At 48.3% G+C, this 18006-nt stretch overlaps 1 protein-coding gene across 5 annotated transcripts in view; it reads left to right on the top strand.

Annotated features, from left to right (window-relative positions):
* ZHX2 (zinc fingers and homeoboxes 2) overlaps nt 1-18006 on the top strand; it is a 161593-nt gene that overhangs the window by 12674 nt on the left and 130913 nt on the right. The gene's annotated exons all lie outside the window — the stretch shown is intronic.

Raw genomic sequence — 18006 nt, forward strand, 5'->3', positions numbered from 1 at the left:
GGCTTATTCTACCGTAACTAATTCCCCCGCCCCCTCTGCCATATGCCCCACCCTTCGGCCAGACAAGACTGATGCCTAAACCTTGTGTGTCATCCTTTCCTTGTCATTCCTTTCCACACATAGATTCTTTTCCCTGGAGAGACTGCATCCCCCAAACTTAGCAAGACCTACTCATTCCTGCTATAGAGATACTCGCTCCCTCCTCCGAGAGGCTAGTGTGCCATAGAAATAACCCCTTATAAATCTTAGCAGATAAAACAGAAAAAAAAAATGGAGTTTTGTCTGTTTGTACATCTGTCTCCCTGGAAAACTGTGAGCCACCCCCACCCCCCAACCCTCACCGCAAGGGAGACTTTCCTATTTGTCTCCACGTTCCCAGCACCAGCACAAGCCTGGCCCACTTAGTAGGTTCAAAATGAATATCTCTCATGTGATTGGATTGTTACTGAGGATGAGTAAAGGACCCTTTACTGTTTGGGAGCCTGTGCTCTCGGTCAACACAAGTTGGCAGCCAGATGCGTTGCTGCTCGCTGCTGCCCCTGGTGGCAGGTCCTTGACACTGCCTGGAAGGACAGTCAACTGGACCATGTTGTAACAGGAAGCAGTGGAGGAAGCTTCCGTCCCAGGCTGGTTTTGTCCCGGATCCAGGATCTTTTGGCCAAACTCTGCCAAGCTCCCTGCCTCCCTGGCTCAGCCCTACTGCCTCTTCTGGATCTCTGGCCTATCTGTGCAGCCTGGATCCACTGCCTCCCTCCAACTTGTCCCACGTGACACCTACAGCACTGTCACAGGTGTTGTTGCAGGGTCTTTCTACTACTTTCACTATTAAACTTTCTTTTATTTTTATGTTTTTTACAAAGTCTGAACTTGAGACCAAACTCTACTGTAAAGGTGTTAGAGAGGAAGGAAACCAAACCGATTGAATGCTACGTACCAACCATTGAATCTTGTTTTAAATTGTTTCATTTTCCCAATAACCCCACTTGGTAGACGTTTTTATACCTATTTTATGTATGAGAAAATTGAAGTTTTAAGAAATTAGCTTGCCTGAGTTATACGGGAAATGGCCGAGCTGGGATTTAAAGCCAGGTCTGGGTGACATCAGACCCCAGGGGATCTGTGGCCACATCACCATGTTGGAGTGTTAGGTAAAGAGTATTAAGAGTCTGTGTTGGGGCACCTGGCTGGCTCAGTCCGAAGAGCATGTGACTTCTGATCTTAGGGTCGTGAGTCTTTGAGTTCCACGTTGGGTGTGGAGATTATTAAAAAAAAAAAAAAAAAAAAAAAGTCTGTGTTAAGTGCCTTAGCACATGGGATCCCAGGGACACTGGTTCTGTATTCCTTTCCAGAGTTTAAGATTTTGCTTATGAAAGCCTGCACAGGTAGAATTAGCAACAGGAGCGTCTTTTTCCTTTCCCTTACCAGGTGCTTCTTGGCCAGTTTCTCATTCTCAAGATATTTGTCCTCTCACAGTTTCGTCAACAATTTTTCCCTGCTCTGGGGAGGCGAGAAAAAAATACCTGTCACGAGAGAGATGGCCAGATTTACTAAATCTTCATAATCTTGCTGGACCATCTTATGTGATGGGAAGATGGTCTCACTGAGATTTCAGTGTACTGAGTGTGTGGTTGAAAATAACTGGCCATCCTGTGACAGACATGCATGAGCCTTCTGGAATAGGGGCTGAATAAATGTACATGAGTCGTCGGTTCTGATGCAGTGACCAGGAAGCCCCAGTATCCTAGTGGCTTAACAAAGCAAGGTCTATCTCTTAGTCTTTGGAAGTGTGCTGAAAGGCAACCGGTCACCAAGGTAGCTTTCTTCGAAGCTGGGACTTAGGGATCCAGGCAGCCTTGACTTGGTGGGCACATCATTTGAAACAAGTGGCTTTCAGGCTGCTGGAGCAGAGGAAAAGAAAATTAAATGGTCACGTACGCACTCCCTAAAACTATCACCTCTCCTCACCCTGCCTAACTCTAGGATGCTGGGAAACCAGGGGGTGGGGAGAGTGGATGTGAATATGAGTGTTTGGTGAGCAGTACATATTTCTGACCTGTGAAGCCCTGGACTGGCCGTGCTATTCCAGCAAGTCATTGTTCCTCTAAGCCTGGCTGGGGATCAGGGAGTAAAGAGGATCAGCGGCAGAGCCCAGACTTGAACACAGCTTCCAGACGCTTAGTCCGGTGCCACTTTGGCTCTAAGGACAGTGCTCAGTTGTCTCTGTCAATTGGGATGTGGAGGAGCCGTCCTAATGCTCAGAAAGGCCACCAAACACTAAAAATAATTGTTTGCAACATCTTTACCTTTCTTACATTTTGTAGAATACCATTGCAGTTTGGATTTACATTGAACATCCAATGTGGGGTAAAGAAAATGAACGTTAATGAGCCCACAGCTGCTGCCAAGCACTAGTGAGTAACTCTGATGGCCAGCATTTGCCTCGAGAGTGCGATGTGCCAGGCGGATTCCCAGCTCTATGTGGACAAATTTATGTACTCCACCCAGCTCCCCTAGGAGGTCCTTTACTGTTAATTTCCTCCTGAGAGAGGCCTGATTATCTGTATATAACAGATGAGGAAACTGAGGCTCAGAGAAGTCACATGGCTAGGAAGAGACAGAGCCCAGCCTCACAGGCAGATCTAGCTGATCCTCAACCCAACACTCAATTCGTGAGGTTTGGGAGTATGTTGGGGGATGCAGGAAAGGCCAAGGATTGCGTAGCGGTGCTATTCAGGTGAGTAGTCGAATGTTTTGGGGGTATTCTGCCATGCCTGTCTATTCCGAGGTGTGCCGGAAGCGTTACGGATGCTGGACGTTTGGTTTATTCGTACAGGAAATATTCAGGAACCTACTATGCATCAGACACGCTGGTAAATACTAGAAATACTGAGGTGCTTTCAATCTGATTTATTTCTCCGTGGGACTTTCTAGATTTTCAAAAATGTCCTTGAAAGATAACTTCAGGACCTCGATCATTCCTGCCTGGGAATGATCGTGTATTTGAGTTTTGGCTTCAAGAACATGGCCTGTGGCACCTGGGCTCTGCTTGGAAAGCAAGGACCCCCTTCAGCCAATTGATCCTGTGATTGAACAGCCCAGCGTTTGTCGGTTACCAACTTCGCACTAGTTCCTGTCTCAGACGGTCAGCCAGCCAGTGATAAAGCCAACATTTGAGATCACCTAGTCCACCCCTCTGAGGTTTTATAGTAGAGGAAACCAAGGCTCTCTCTAGGTTGTGAAATACTCTAGGCCCTTTTGCTTCTTTAAATGTTTCAGTCTCAAAGCGCATTCCAGAGCAACAGATTTTACCAGTGATTCAGGGAACCAGGGACGTGTTCCTGCCTCTACTGCGCTTCCATTCAGGAATGTTAAGGATACAGGGTTCTACCCCTCTTAGGCACTTTATACCTTTGACAGTATGCCTTTCCATTTACCCCGGGTGCCTAGGGCAGGAGCGCTGACCAGCCTCATCTCCCGCCTAGCCCCCCGATTTGAGGGGGTGATTGAGGAAGCAGTCCCTCCATCATGGAGAAGGTAAAGGACACGTACAATGTCAGATGATTAGCAGTGGAACCTGGGCTTCAACCCTGTGCTTTTTGCTTGTGCTTCACGTGTGTGTGTGTGTGTGTGTGTGTGTGTGTGTGTGTGTGGTTTTCTTGCTTGTTTTTCGGTATTAGAATTTTATGGCCAAGTTCTCTGACAAAAACTAATCATTTTAGACTTTCAGGGTGGGGGGGTGGAGGTGGGGGAGGTATATGTCTGGGGAAGTATGTCTATTAAATAGTTTTGGTTTTGGTGAACGTCACATTTTTTCACTCAGGGTTTAAATTGTGGAGTTTGGGTCTCCGAAAGTAATGGCATAACTCGGTTATCTCCGCGGTGAGGAGAACTTGGCTTTAGTGATCCTGGTAATCCGAGGAGAGGGCCTGCAGGGCTCCTTCTTCCTGACCGTGAGAAGTTTTCCATCCAGGTGACAGGGCTGGATCCGGGGCTGTGGGCAGCCTCCCTCATTCCGAGATTTTGGAGGAGTCCTGTCCTTCTGCCCGCCCACTAACCCTCCGCCTTTGCTTTGCACAAATGACAGGCATTTGAATTTACTTACCAGAAAAACAAAACACTTTTGACTCCTGTAGCTCATCTGGTGGGGCAAGCGTCCGTCCGTCTTGCAGTTCAGATGCCCTTGATGACAGAGGACCCCAGCCACTATTACATCTCTTTCATCGCGGCTCCATCACATCCTGCCCTCCTCTCCCATCCTGGGTTCACATGGTAGCTGTGTGCCAGGCCTGCAACCCCTTCCGAGAGGGGCAGGAACCGTGTCCTGGACAGTACGGTGGAGCCCCAAGCTCTAGTGGCCACCCCTTGCGCAGAGTAGTTGCTCAGTAAATATTTGTGGAATTTCTGAGGCAGGCAGCACTAGTGAACCCACAGTGACCCTTATCCGGGACACAAGCTGTTGGAGATTTGGCACATGGGTCATTTGTTCTGGCAACTAATGAAACATCTTTGCACCATGTGCTATCGGCAACCCTAAATGCAGGTTAACAGCAAATGCTTGCATTAGTCATGAGGATAGCTAGTGGTCACTTCGTGCCAAGTCTTTTCCCAAGGGAGGAGAGAGCAGTGGAGGGCGGGGAGGCAGGGTGGGAGGGAGAGAGGATGGAAATCATATTAAACCACAGGAGTAAAAGAACAAAGAACACAGGTTTCCCCCCCCCAGTGAAAAACCATGTGAGAGGCTTGCCTGCAAGACTTGTAAAAACATAACAAAAACCTGCAACTGGAAGTTATATCTTGTGTAGACAGGTGCACATGCACACACATACACATACACAGGTCATACACAGGTGCACACGCACAACATACAGCTAAAACATAGTACAGCTGAAAAGTTTAATTTGTGAGTCTTTGACAGGACATAGGTATTGTGTACAACCTTAGTCGCAGAAACTACACATTGAGACTAATTGTTTTGTAAGTTCTGAGCTGTAGATACTCTGTGAATCAAGGCTTTTAATGAATGAAAAGACTGTTTGTGTAGGGTTGGTTAAAATAACAACCCATGAGAAAATTCTTAATCCTAGGTTTGCAGAAGGGGACTATTTATTCCCTAATTACCTACTTCATTGTGGGTGCCTATAATAAAATTCTCAGGTTATCTTGGGCAAAATTGGGCAAAGTGTAGTTTTTAATAAAATAATTTTTTAAGTAAACATGTTCCTGCAAATTTCCCATAATGCCCCTTTTTGTGAAATGAGTTTCATAAGTTGGGACTTGACATCTTTCCTCATGAACAGGATTTTGACACGGAGCTTCTATTCAGGGGCTCTGGAAACACAAGGGGAATGTTTTCATTTCAGAAGAGAAATCTAGAAAGTTAGGAAGCAGAAATGTTTGGCAGTGTCCTCCCATCCCCCCCCCCCCCCCAAATCACGTTTGGAGGAAGGTGACTGCCAGTTCTGGACAGTCACTGTCTTTCTGTTCAGATGAGTCCTCGTGGAACTTCCCCACGATTCTGGAACAAGTATGTGGCCTGAAAGAAATTCCATGCACAGATGGGAATCAGGAGGCCTGGAGACACCCAGGTCAGCCACCCACTGCCTGCTGACATTGAGAGGGTCGTTCTTTCCCTCTCCAGCCTCAGTTTCCCTGCTTGTAAAGTAGGGGTGACCTTACAGCCTCTGAGCCACTTCTCTAACCTGAAGTGTGCAGGGCAGGTTGTCTCTGCCCACTCCAGGTTGGCAGGACTTCTGCAGGTAGGGCCGGCTGTCAGAGGCCTGCTGCCACCCTGGCTGCCTCCGAGCGGCCAGTTGACTCAGACCTTTCTAGAAGCCTTGTACAAAAGAACTCGACTTTCCACCGAAATTGCCCGTGGAACTATGGTGACGTTTCCTTGGAAAACCCACGTGGTGTTGAGCAAGCAGGCTGCTCCGTGCAGCTGCTGACAGTCCAAACTCCCAAGGCAGTGGGTCTGCAACTGATTTACAGGGAAGCACCGAGAAGGGGCGGCTGGTGGGGGGTGGGGGTGGCTGGAGAGAGGGCTGGCAGGTTCTCAGGTCCCAGTGCCTGGCTGGAAAAGTTAACCGGCCATCTCCTCGAGGGGGACAAAACCATCTCCGCGAGGGGGACAAAGCTGGCCAGACCTGCCCTCCCACCCCTCCTCCTCTGGAATGCCGTGTTTATTTATGGCTCTGTGGATCCCTGTTTCTCTTGGGAAATCACTTCTCCCAGGGCTGGGGGAAGCTGGCAGGATGTCTCCAAAGCAGGCTCCTTCCCCCCGCCCCCAGCAGTTAGAGCTTTTGGACACCAGGGATTGGGGGTGGGAGATGCCTCAGGAGAACGGGAGGAGGTAGGCCCGCAGGTGGTGTTGGGGACTTCTGAGTGGTCAGCCTGGATTAGCACCCTCTCCTTCCCCCTTTCCGGTTCGGTTTGGAGCCTGGAAAGAGGGTGGGGACTTAAAAGTGAAAGCAGCCAAGCAAAAGCAGCCGAATTTCCCTCTCCCTTCCCCCGCCCCAGCGAGCAACCCCAACATGATGCCAGGAGCAGAGGTGCGAGGGCTCTTAGGTTAGTAGGTGGTCAGAGCCAGACTTGGTGGTTTAGCCATCTGGTGTCTTTCTATTCGAGGCTGTGAGGGTGGCTCCGGGCCCACCTCACATTCCAGAGGCTTGTGCTAGAACTCACTTTCCAGCTCGACCGTCGCCTCCACGGGGAAGCCTTCCCTGAAGTGGTCTCTGCCCCTGCCCCTCCAGACCAGGGTTTCTCTGCGTCAGCACTGCAGACATTTGGGGTCAGGCAGTTGTCTGTCGTGGGGGCTGTGCCCCTTGGGGTGTGGAGAGCACCCCTGGTCCTCCTCCTCCAGATGCCAGCAGCACCTTCCCCAAAATGCCTCCAGATGCAGCCAAATGTCTCCTGGGGGGAGACTGTCCCCTCTTCCCTCCCTCCCCCTCCACTGCCAACCTTGGGGCCAAATCACATGCCCTGTTCTGTTTCCTTCACAACCCTCTTCCCTCCCTGACATGATCTTATTTTTCTCTCTTGATCCTGCTGGTGCGCAGCCCTGGCGGCCCGTTATATTCACCTGAGAAGCTTTAAAAAAATCCCGACGCCAGGCCCCACCCCAGGTGATTCCACCAGAATCTTGGGAGAGACTCCTTAAAAGCTTCCTGGCTTGGTCTGCTGGGCAGCCTGGGTCGAGAAACGTTTTGCTCTGTCCCTCTGGCGGGTAAGCCACCACGTGAGGGAGGAGCACGGCGGCCTTGACCACACCTGGGAGTCCAGAGAAGGATGCCCGGCGCACAGTAGGACTCGGCACTGAGATCCCACGAACGTGCAAACACTCCAGACAACCCATCGTCACTAGTAGGTGTTCTTTGTTCTTTCGCTATTACCATTTGTCCGCTCAACAAACATTCATCGAATGCTTGCTGTGTGCCAGCTGTGGGGGTGCTACATGCTGGGGATGCCAAGCTGAGCAAAACTGAACCCCCCGTCTTCTAGGTGCCTCCAGGCTCCTAGGAGGCAAATATGTAAAACGCGAGGTTGCCCATAGGATGTGATCGTTGCTAGACTGGCGGCGTGCAGAAAGCAGCTAGAACAGAGAACACGGAGTTCCTAAAAAGACACGAAAAGGAGCCTCGTTTCTCTTAGCGAGGTGTTTTCCTTAGTTTTGACACTTGGGTGACATCACAGCAGCTGAGCCAGCTGAGGTCCTGGGAGGCCACCTAACTTCCAATAGGAGCCCCACCTGCCTAACGTGGCCCCGTCTGGATTCAGACCCAGATCTGCCTTCCTCGAAGGCCCGTGTTCCTTCCAGGAGATGCTACTGTGTCCAGAGCTGAGACTGGAACACAGGACCCTGGGTTGGTTCTGGGTGCACAGCAGCCACTCGGTGCCCTCAACCAGCACGTAGGATGCCCGCCGCTCCCACCACTAACCTGCTGTGGACCATCCATCTCCTGCCCCCGAAGAGTTTTACCCCCGAAGCCCTTTCAGTCTATGAAACCAAGAATCAGATGGTCTTCGTTTGGCTCCTCAGAAGGAGACCCCAAGACAAAGATTTAAGTGAAGGTGGTTTGTTTGAGAAGTATAGGAAGCTCTGGCAGGGAGCCAGGAAGGGAGCCTAGGAAGAGAAGTGGGGGGGGGGGGGGCACAAAGTACTTTCCAGCAAGTTACCACGGTGGGCACCTGGGGCCGCAGCTCATGGGACCGCATGGCCCACCCAAGGGGTGTGACAGGCATGGGACTCACCAGTACCCACTCAGGAAGCAAAGTGGGCCCGGAAACCAGAGAGAGCCCCCAAGCAAGGAAACACAGGTGTTGGCAGTTAGAATTCTATGAGGCTCAAGTGCGCGGAAGGGGGCACGCGGTAGGGCACGGGCAGCATCTGTTCAGACCCAGAGGAGCGCTTCTCAAATATCATTTTTTTTTCAGTTGTCAGTCTCATTTTTGGGGCACCTGTTGTATACAGAGCTCCGGGCTGGGTTTGAAGGTTTGAAATAGACATTCTGTCTCGGAGGGGCTGGCAGTCACAGACAGGTGACCAGAGCACTGTCTGTGTAAGCCTCACTTCTGCAAACACTGGTGTGAAAAAGGTCCAGGTCCTCAGCCCAGCATTCGTGGCATTTCCCTGGGCAGGACGCAGCCCCCTCTCGTCATTCCCTCCCCCTGGAGCGCTCTGCTCCAGGAGTTTTGAACTGCTTGCAGCTCCTGAAAAAGCGTCTTCTTTCTCTTCTCCCTCTGGACCTAAATTTATACGTGGTAGCCCTTCTTTGTTGCCAGAATAACTCCCCATCGTTTACGAGTCGGGTTAATATCTCCTCCTCCGGGAAGCCATCTCTGACTAACACTCCAATCCATGTGCCCTTGGCTGTTGTCAGGGTCACTATTCTTATTCCTATCGGAGGAGTTGTCATAGAAGATTGTCATCACATCTTCTCTGTAAGCTTTGGGGAAGCCATGGATACATGTTTCCTTTTCACTGGGCGTTAAACTAGGCCTGGGTGTGAAAGCTAGGGCTGAATTTCAAACTTAGCTGAACAGCTTCCTAATTGTGAAACTGGGACTGGATTTCAAGCCTCAGTTTTCTAGTCCTTAGAAATGGGTACAATAATGCTTCCCTCACAAGAGTGCTGGAAGCATTAGAGAAATTCATGAAAACTGCCTAGGACACAGTACATACAGGCATCTGAGTCAGGGCCCCCGACAGAACGTGGAGTAGTCACGGGAATTAGTGAATGGACCGTTCACAGGTAGGTGCACAGGGATGAGTAGAGCCAGCAGGAAATGGGGAGGCCCTGGGTGAGCGACAGCTGCAGGGCCCGATAGAGCAAGTGGAGGGGTGGCCCCTGGAACTGGAGAGAGGCTGTCTTACGTGATAAGTACCACCTAACCTTGACTGTGCACCTGCTATGGCCACTGTTCTAAATCACTTAAGCCGCATTTATGGGGTATTCCTGTTTGTCCCATTTGACGGATAGGAAAGGTGAGGCTCAGAAAGATTCATTTTCTCTGCGTCTCGAAGTTGGGGTGGGACCTTGCTGTCCTATGACCCTCTGATCTGTGTGGTTGGTGAGCAGGAGCCATGATTGCTTCTGCTACTTTGTCGCGGTGGCTGGGCCCTAAAATGTGAGGCAACGTGGGCTCCTAGGCGGGCTCAGACGCTTTCCAGCCAACTTATTAGCTACAAATTGTAGCCATCTCACCTGGGCCCTAAATGGGCATATTTATCGAGTAATGAAATTGAAAGTCTCATCCCGTTAAGCTTCTGGTAACGTAGGACATGGTTCACTCCTAAGAGTTTTAATACTCGTGCATATTTGTTGACTCCATGAATTCTTTTTGACATTTATTCAGGATTTCCAGGCTGTATGGGAAGGAAAGCAAAACAGTATCGTCAGTGTTGTAGGTAGAAATAGAGAAATAGGGTTTTCCATTCAGATTGAAATGTTAGGCACTTGCAGGTGGCCTTTGAATTTAGATGGCAAATTTAACACTCCTGTCGGAGGCCACCCAGCCTGGTAACCACAGCCAGCATCCTGCCCAATGGGCACCCCACAGTCAAGGTAGGGATCATGGTACCGACACACAGGGCTTAGGGCGGACCACGTGAGGCTCCGTACTAATCACTGATGTTGGGCTTCTGCGTGCCCGGCCTCTTCCCAAGATGTTAACACAGGTTTACTCATTCAATTCCTATAACTACCTTCTAGGGTGGGGTCTTATTAGCCCCATTTTGCAGATGAGGAAACGGAGGCACCAGGAAATTAAGTAATTTGCCCGAAGTCACCCAGGTGATGAGTGGAAGACCGCTGATTGAAATCCAGAGTCTGACTCGGGATACCTTCTCTGAACTTCAGTGTTATTGCCTCTCTGTAAGATAAGGCCCTCTTATTTTACGAGTGAGGCTCAGAGAGGTACAGTGACTTGTCCGAAGTCACCCAGCCTTGTTAGCAGGAAAGTTCAAAAGGGTTCTTAGTGATTCCTTTGGACTCTGGACCATCCTGTCGCCTTTTTTTTTTTTTTTTTTTTTTTTTTTTTCAGTTTTCTTACTCATCTGTAAAACGGGCTAATAATTATACCTTTAAATATTTTGAAGAGACTAATAATCATTTCTGCACTGACTCCTTATAGATATGAGGACCACATACAGTGTATGTGGGCACCTCACGTAAACTGCAGGGTGCTAGAACAGGTTTCTAATAAATGACAGCACTGGCCTTGGTCAGCAGAGTTCAAAGCACATGTATTAACCCACACAGTTCATCCTTCATAATCCATAATCCGCAGCACGCCCTTTCAGGTTTGCAGCTGCAGAATCAGTTGTAGGAAGGAGAGTACCTTGTCAGGATATGGAAGCTAGTGAGGGCGCTTTCTAAGATTTGAACCTGACCAGTCTGGGTCGGAGCTCCTTACCAGCAGCTATGTTATTTTTTTTTTAATTATTTTATTTTAGAGGCTGCACACGTGAGCAGGGGAGAGGGGCAGAGGGAGAGAGAGAGAAAGAGAAGAGAATCTTCACGCTGAGCGTGGAGCCCGATGGCTTGACCCCACAACCCTGGGCTCATCACCTGAGCGGAAACCCAGAGTTGGATGTTCAAACGACTGAGCCACCCATGCGCCCTCACCCCCAGCAGCTATATTATTAACAAATCTTGTCAATGTTACATTTTGCACCTCACACACATTTTCTCAAGCACTAGCTACAGCCACAAAATAAAGGAAAATCATTTCTTTATAAAACCCTGAATCTGGGAGGGACTGGTCTTTTTTTTTTTTTTTTTTTTTTTGCAACATCCTAACAGAGATGATGACAAATGCCCTCTGTACCACCTTTCAGCTTGAGGAAGCTTCTAGAGGGAAATAAGGGCCTCAGAGACCCGCCCTCTGAAGTCCTATTAGCAGTTGTATCACAGCAGAAGGGGCAGAGACGGCTGAAGTGGCTAGAGGAGGAAGAACCCAAAGAAACTAGAAAGAAGAGCTGAAAACAAACCTCCCAGGGGCAAAGAGAGCTCATTTATGCGCGATCCCATGGTGTTACTTAGTTATGTCCGCTGGAAGTGATTTTAGACCTTAGGTAACCTCACAAGCCATCGGGGGCACATGTGCCTGATGTGACCTGAGCCACATCCTTTACTAGGTAAGCTCCAGACAGGCTGGCTGTGGGGTGTGAAGTTTAAGAGTAGGATCAAGGGGTGCCTGGGTGGCTCAGTTGGTTAAGTGTCCAACTTCGACTCAGGTCATGATCTCGTGGTTTGTGAATTCCAGCCCCGCGTCAGGCTCTGTGCTGACAGCTCAGAGCCTGGAACCTGCTTTGGATTCTGTGTCTCCCTCTCTCTCTGCCCCTCCCCCACTTGCACTCTGTCTCTTTCTCTCTCTCTCAAAAATAAACATTAAAAAAAAAAAAAATAGCAGGACCAAGAGTGAGGCAGACCTGAGTTTGAATCATGACTCCACCCTTTTCCAGCCGTGTGACCCGAGGCCACAGTGTGCCACCATTTCATCATCTGTAAAGAGAGGTAATCACTGTCTACATAATACAATATTTTTGCAGATTAGAGGAAATCCTATACTTGGAGAAGTGGCTGCCAAAAGAACTAGAAGTTTCTAACTAGAGTTAGAAAAGGTTGCCTCTGGGGACTATGTTGGAGGGGGTTAACTTTTATCATAAGCTGGTGGTTTTCATTATAAGCCTCTGTAGTATTTCATTTCTTAACTATGAGCATGTATTTCTTTGCTAAAGATGGTTTTAAGGCATTTTATGAGGGGCGCCTCGGTGGCTTAGTTGGTTAAGCGTCCAACTCTTGAATTCAGCTCGGGTCATGATCTCAGTATCCTGAGATTGAGCCCTGTGTTGGGCTCTGCGCTGACAGCATGGAGCCTGCTTGGGATTCTCTCTCTCCGTCTCTCTCTGCCCCTCCCCTGCTCAGTTGCTCTCTCTCTCCCATGCTCTCTCTCTCTCCCAAATAAATAAGTAAACTTAAGAAAGATAAAGCATTTTACAAGATCGTGTAAACCCAGCACTGTGCAAAATGCTTGGCAAATAGTAAGAGTTTAATAAATGCAGGCTGTTTTTCTGGATTCCGTAAATGACTTGCTGTCACTATTTCCTGAATGCTTCAGGAACGCAGTCTGGGGTTGCTGTTTCAGCCTAGAGCAGCCGAGTGCTCCAGAATTACAACAGGCAAGTGGTTTGGACAGATCTCTTCTTGCCAAATGAATCATTTTGCTTCCTGATTCTAATGCCATCTCCCCTCCCTGCCACCAACGTGCTGGAGAAGGCAGACAGTGCCTCACTACAGGTCTCCCCTCACCCCTGGATTCAGCTAGTGGTGGACCTAGCTTCCTTAAATCTCCAGGTTCCCTGGACTCTTCGGCCAGGGCTGTGAGAGGGAAGAACGGTGGTCAGTAGAATCCAGCATGGACTCACCGAGATCAGAGTGAAGCAGATTCGCTTCATTTCTTCAAAAATGGCTTTTGAGCTAGTAGATGAGGAAAACGCCCCAAGTCAGGCATCTCTGGTATTAATCAAGGTGTTTGAGAAAGCCACTCATGCGTTCTTTGGAAACATGATGGAGAAATGTTGGATGATGCCATTGGATAAGTTTGCAGGTTAAATGACCGCACCAAAGGGTATTGACAGATCTGAGTAGAATTGTCCGGACTGAGGTTCCTGGTGGCGAGTCTGGCTCTCTGGGCTCACCCCTATTCTAACCTAAATGCTAGCCCTAGGAGTCATCCAATGTGTGGCCTTTGGAACTCACACTGCTTCTTACAAGCTACAGTGATACGTGAAGGTGCTTCACTTCTGAAAACCTCAGTTTCCTCATCTGTAAAATGGGGGATAGTAACGCCTGCCTCATCGGTTTGTTTAAGGGACAAGGCAAGGAGAATGCCTCGTGCCATGCCCGAGACCTTGCAGACCTTCGGGCAGTGGTTACTTGCATTTCACTGTGGTCAGAAATAACACGAAGGTGGGAGTATTAGTGGGTTTATTGGATGACAAGCACAGCCATTTAGAAGATCTCAAGAAGAATGAGCCAAATCTAGTGACTTGAAGAACAGCATCAAGTCCCACGAGAGAGCGGGAGACAGAACCCTGAGGCACCGCAGATCCTGGGTGGGAAAGGCTGTATGGGCTGCAGGTCCCGGAAGGACTAGCGGTGTGAAGAGGGATGTGGAGATAGTTTTTAGCAGCATTGGGAACAGTGTGTGTCCAGAGCGAGCCAGTCACAAGCCTCCTCACAGAATTGTGCTCAGCAGTTTGCAGTATTGTGTGCAAAGTGGGACATTCTCACACTAATACGTGGAAGGAGAGCGACTAGGATCGAAAACAGTCTGGAAACAAAGAACGTAAGGCTTCACTCGTTAAAATTTGGAATATTTAGTTGAAGTTTTAGGGGTCAGTAAATGGCACAGCGCTGTTGCTTGACCAGGTTCAAGACCAATCAGGAGAGATACAAGTCGGGGCACCTGGGTGGCTCAGTCGGTTGAGTGTCCCGACTTCCGCTCAGGTCATGATCTCATGGTTCATGGGTTCAAGCCCCGTTTCAGGCTCTGTGCTGACAGCCCAGGACCTGGAGCCTGTTTCAGATTCTGTGTCTCCCTCTCTCTCTACCCCTCCCCAGCTAGTTCTCTGTCTCTCTCTCAAAAAAAAGTAAACATTAAAAAAAAAATTGTTTTTAATGTCCACTTTGTTCCTTACAGAGCCAGGCTAGTGAGCATGACTTACGTACATCTGTTGGCTAGAAGGTCTTTCTAACGCCCCCTGTCCTGCACCCCACCCCACACAGAACCCAAGGAGGGAACTGTGAGCCTGCAAAGCAGACTCACTCACTTAGAGCATTGCTCTGTCTGATGGCAGAGCCAGAACAGGCAAAGAAATTGCATCTGTGAAGTTTGCAGCTTAACTTCATTGAGTCAAGAAATGGACCAGTGACTCATCCGCCAGCGAGATGCTTTACTCCACTTCTAGGCAAACGTGGGTGACAGGGATGGAAACAGGTCCAGGGTGACTCAGTAAGGATCCTTCCTCATGGAAAGAAGGCAGGGGAGGAGTAAGAATCTCCCCCTAACATTTAGGAAGGCTGCCCCAAATTCAGTAAGCACCTTCTTGCTGTACAAAGTGCTCTTCATTCATTCATTCATTCGTTCATTCAGTAAATATCAAATAGTTACTGATCACCTGTTATGTGCCAGGTAGTCTTCTAGGCTTTTGGGGGACAGAAACAAAATAGAATCCTGCCCTCATGGAACACACATCCTTGGCCTGGGAGGAGACAGACAATAAAGGGTAGTAGTCATCATAAGCAAGGAAATCGTGCACTATGCAAGAAAGTGATAGTAGCTGTGGAAAAAATAATAATCCAGTATTTGAAAATGGTGTGGGAGTGAGCCATGGGACTATTTATGGAAAGAGCATTCCAGGCAGAGGAACAAAGCTGGGGCAAAGGCACTGTGATAGCAGTGTGCCTGGGGAGTGGGAGAAAAGCCAGGAGGCCAGTGTGCGGACCAGAACAAGTGAAGGGAGAGCCGTGGGCCAGGAGACACAGGAACTGGATGGTCCAGAGCCTTATGGGCCATGCTCAGGACCCTTGTCCACCTTTACATGGGATGCGTGATTTGGTTCGCACTACATGATGTGGTGTTATAGGATAGTTATTCCTATTATCGTTGTTTACAGACGTATAAATTGAGATTCACAACCAAAGTCCCCTATTTTTACAGCTGAGAAAATTAATACCCAGAGAGATGAAGTGATTTGCTCAAGGCCACAGAGTGGGCAAAATGGCACTGGCCTAGGACTTGGGCCTCTCGATTCTCAGTCCAGAGCCTTTTTCCCCCACACCTCTACCCTGGAAATGAACTGCCCTTGAAGGAGGTGACCCTGGGCCTCTCTTGCAGATTCAGGTATATAGATCATGGAGTTCTTAATACTGTGTTTTGTTTTCAGATCTTCTATGTGGACTAAAGAATCTCCTTCCTAGTAAGGGGGTCGGTGTGGAAAAGCTGTTAAACATGCATGTTAATGAACACGGGATGAGGGGAAGGCCAGTGACTATAATATGGCCATTGCAAGCTGGATGCTAATTGCTTCCTATGTACCTGGTCCTACTGTGAGCTTTGGACGTGTATTCGTTCATTCATTCCTCACTAGCACCCTAAGGGGTAGGTATTGTTATTACCCTCATGTTACAGATGAGGAACTGAAACACAGATAACTTGTCCAAGATCACACCATAAGTAAAGAGCGGAGCAGTACTCAAAGTTCAGGAAGTCTGGCTTCAGAGTCTGCTCTTAACCCCCTCTGCTCACACCGATGGACCAGGACCGAAGGAAGTTACACCAGCTGCGGGATTGGGGTCACCAAAAGCATTTCCCGTGGGCAACTGGGGAGTGGATGAGAGCCATCTTTTACTTTCCCACATTCTCACCTGGAAGATACTCCTTTCTCGAAGCTTCCCTTCAGACACAGGGACTTTCAGAGCTTAATTGGCAAGACGACTTTCAAACACCTCCCTAGGAAAGAAGTCTCACCTCCCCTCTGTGACTGAAAGCATGACTGTTTCTGCTTGGAGTTATTTTAGGAGAGAGAGAAGCCATTCCCATGGATTGAAAACAGCACTCAGTATATGCTGATCTGTTAATAATGATAATGAGCATTTATGTGGTGCTTACACTTTCCAACAGGCTGTCATACTGAGTCATTAGATCATTCAGTCCCACGAGGGTTCTAGGTTGTCACCATTTCATAGACGAGGAAGCTGAGATGCACTGGGGAAGGTTAAATGATTTGCTTAGTCACACTAGTGAGAAGTGGAGAGAGACTTGTACCCAAGTCCATATCGAAAGTTCTAGCTACCACTCTGTGCTGGCTGAACAGCCACGCTCAAATATAGCCACTAAGACTTCAAGTTTCCCCCACTGTCCTGGAGTAGAGTGTTCCTATGAAACCTGTCGTGAGCAAGCTGAAGCGGCATAAAGCAAAGAAGCAATTACCATTCATTTGTATAGGAACTTTTTCAGCTCCCCAAGCCCCCAAAAAACCTCTCAGGCTTTTCTGATACCTTAGGACACTTCTTGCTACAGGATGCACAAAATAAGTCAAAGCACAGGCAGTTGATGCCGAGATTCTAAGTGTAGGTCCCAGGGAAGGATCTTGGTGGGGCCACTCTCCCTGCTTGGGGTGCAGCTATCTCTTTAATGGCTGCTGCAAAACTAATAATGCTATTTTCATTTTTTGCCCTTTTTTCCATAGAAAGTCCGTTTTGCATTTCTTTCCGTTAGCGAAGCCAGGTACTAATGGAGATCTCTCATAAAGGTGAGGTGGCATAACACAAACTTTCAAAAAGGGGAAAGCTGTATATTCCTGAATCACGTGAGTCCTTCAACCCATCTTTTCTCCTGAAGACAAGCGTAAAGAGCCGTGGCAAATTCCTGAGGGTATTTACTTAGACTTGAAAGATATTGGAGAAACCAGTTTCTAGGATTGAGTCTCCACTAAAAAAGATTGTTTTTATTCCCTAGGATCTGGCTGGCTGTGTCTGTTTTACTAAATTAGGTTGCCGACGGATTGACACCCATTGGCCACGTTTAGGAGTTTGTGTTGATATTACTGTTGTGAAAAAGCACATATTGGTCCCCACCATCTATATGCCTGTGACTAATTTTTTTTTCTCTCTTCCATTTCGTGCAACTTTTGCTTACAGCCTTCTTGGCGTAATTGACACATTGGCTCGGGCCTCCAAGACTGCCAACTTGGAGCCTTGAATCAGTTAAATCAGTTATGACAGATGTGATTATTTACAAGAAAATAGAAGTCACTATAATTAGACCTTCTAAGGAGTACATTTGGGTGGAGAATGAGAAAGCACAAGTCTGATCTGGCATGATGTGTTTGGATTTCAGCCCTGCGCAGGTTCTTCTCTGCTCTATGAAAGAAGGTGTTGGGGCGTCTGACACCCTCCATAGACACTGCCATGTATCAATTCTCGTGACAGAGCTATTGATAGATGGAAAGGCGAGGTGGTAGAGGGAGCATTAGATTTGGCCCCAGAAGTGGTTTCAGTTCTCAGCTCAGCCGCTTGTCCTTACATCAGTATCTTTTTTTTTTTTTTTTCAGTCATACAATGGGGATTAAAAAAAAAGAATCCCTATCGTACCGCGTTGAGAAAATGAAAAGTAACAAAGACAGGTGTCTAGCACTCTGCCTGATATGAGGCACCATGCACGGGGCTCCTACCCCTCTTGAGCATGACCCTTGACCTCTCCGAGCCTCACCTTTCTCATTGGAAAATAGAAGTGAGAATCATTTCATACAGTGGACGTGAGAGTTGGAGGAAATGAAGTATGTGAAAGGGGCTTCATGACCAGTTGTTGCTATTTCATGCTTCCATCTTCCTATTTTTTTTAATCCATAATAGTTTTGGGGGACCTGGGTGGCTAAGTTAGTTAACTGACCATCTCTTGATTTCAGCTCAGGTCAGGATCTCACCATTTGTAAGTTTGAGC

This window comes from Panthera pardus, unplaced genomic scaffold (genome assembly GCF_024362965.1).
Source record: "Panthera pardus isolate Hobbes unplaced genomic scaffold, ASM2436296v1 HiC_scaffold_7, whole genome shotgun sequence".
Classification (NCBI taxonomy): Eukaryota; Metazoa; Chordata; class Mammalia; order Carnivora; family Felidae; genus Panthera; species Panthera pardus.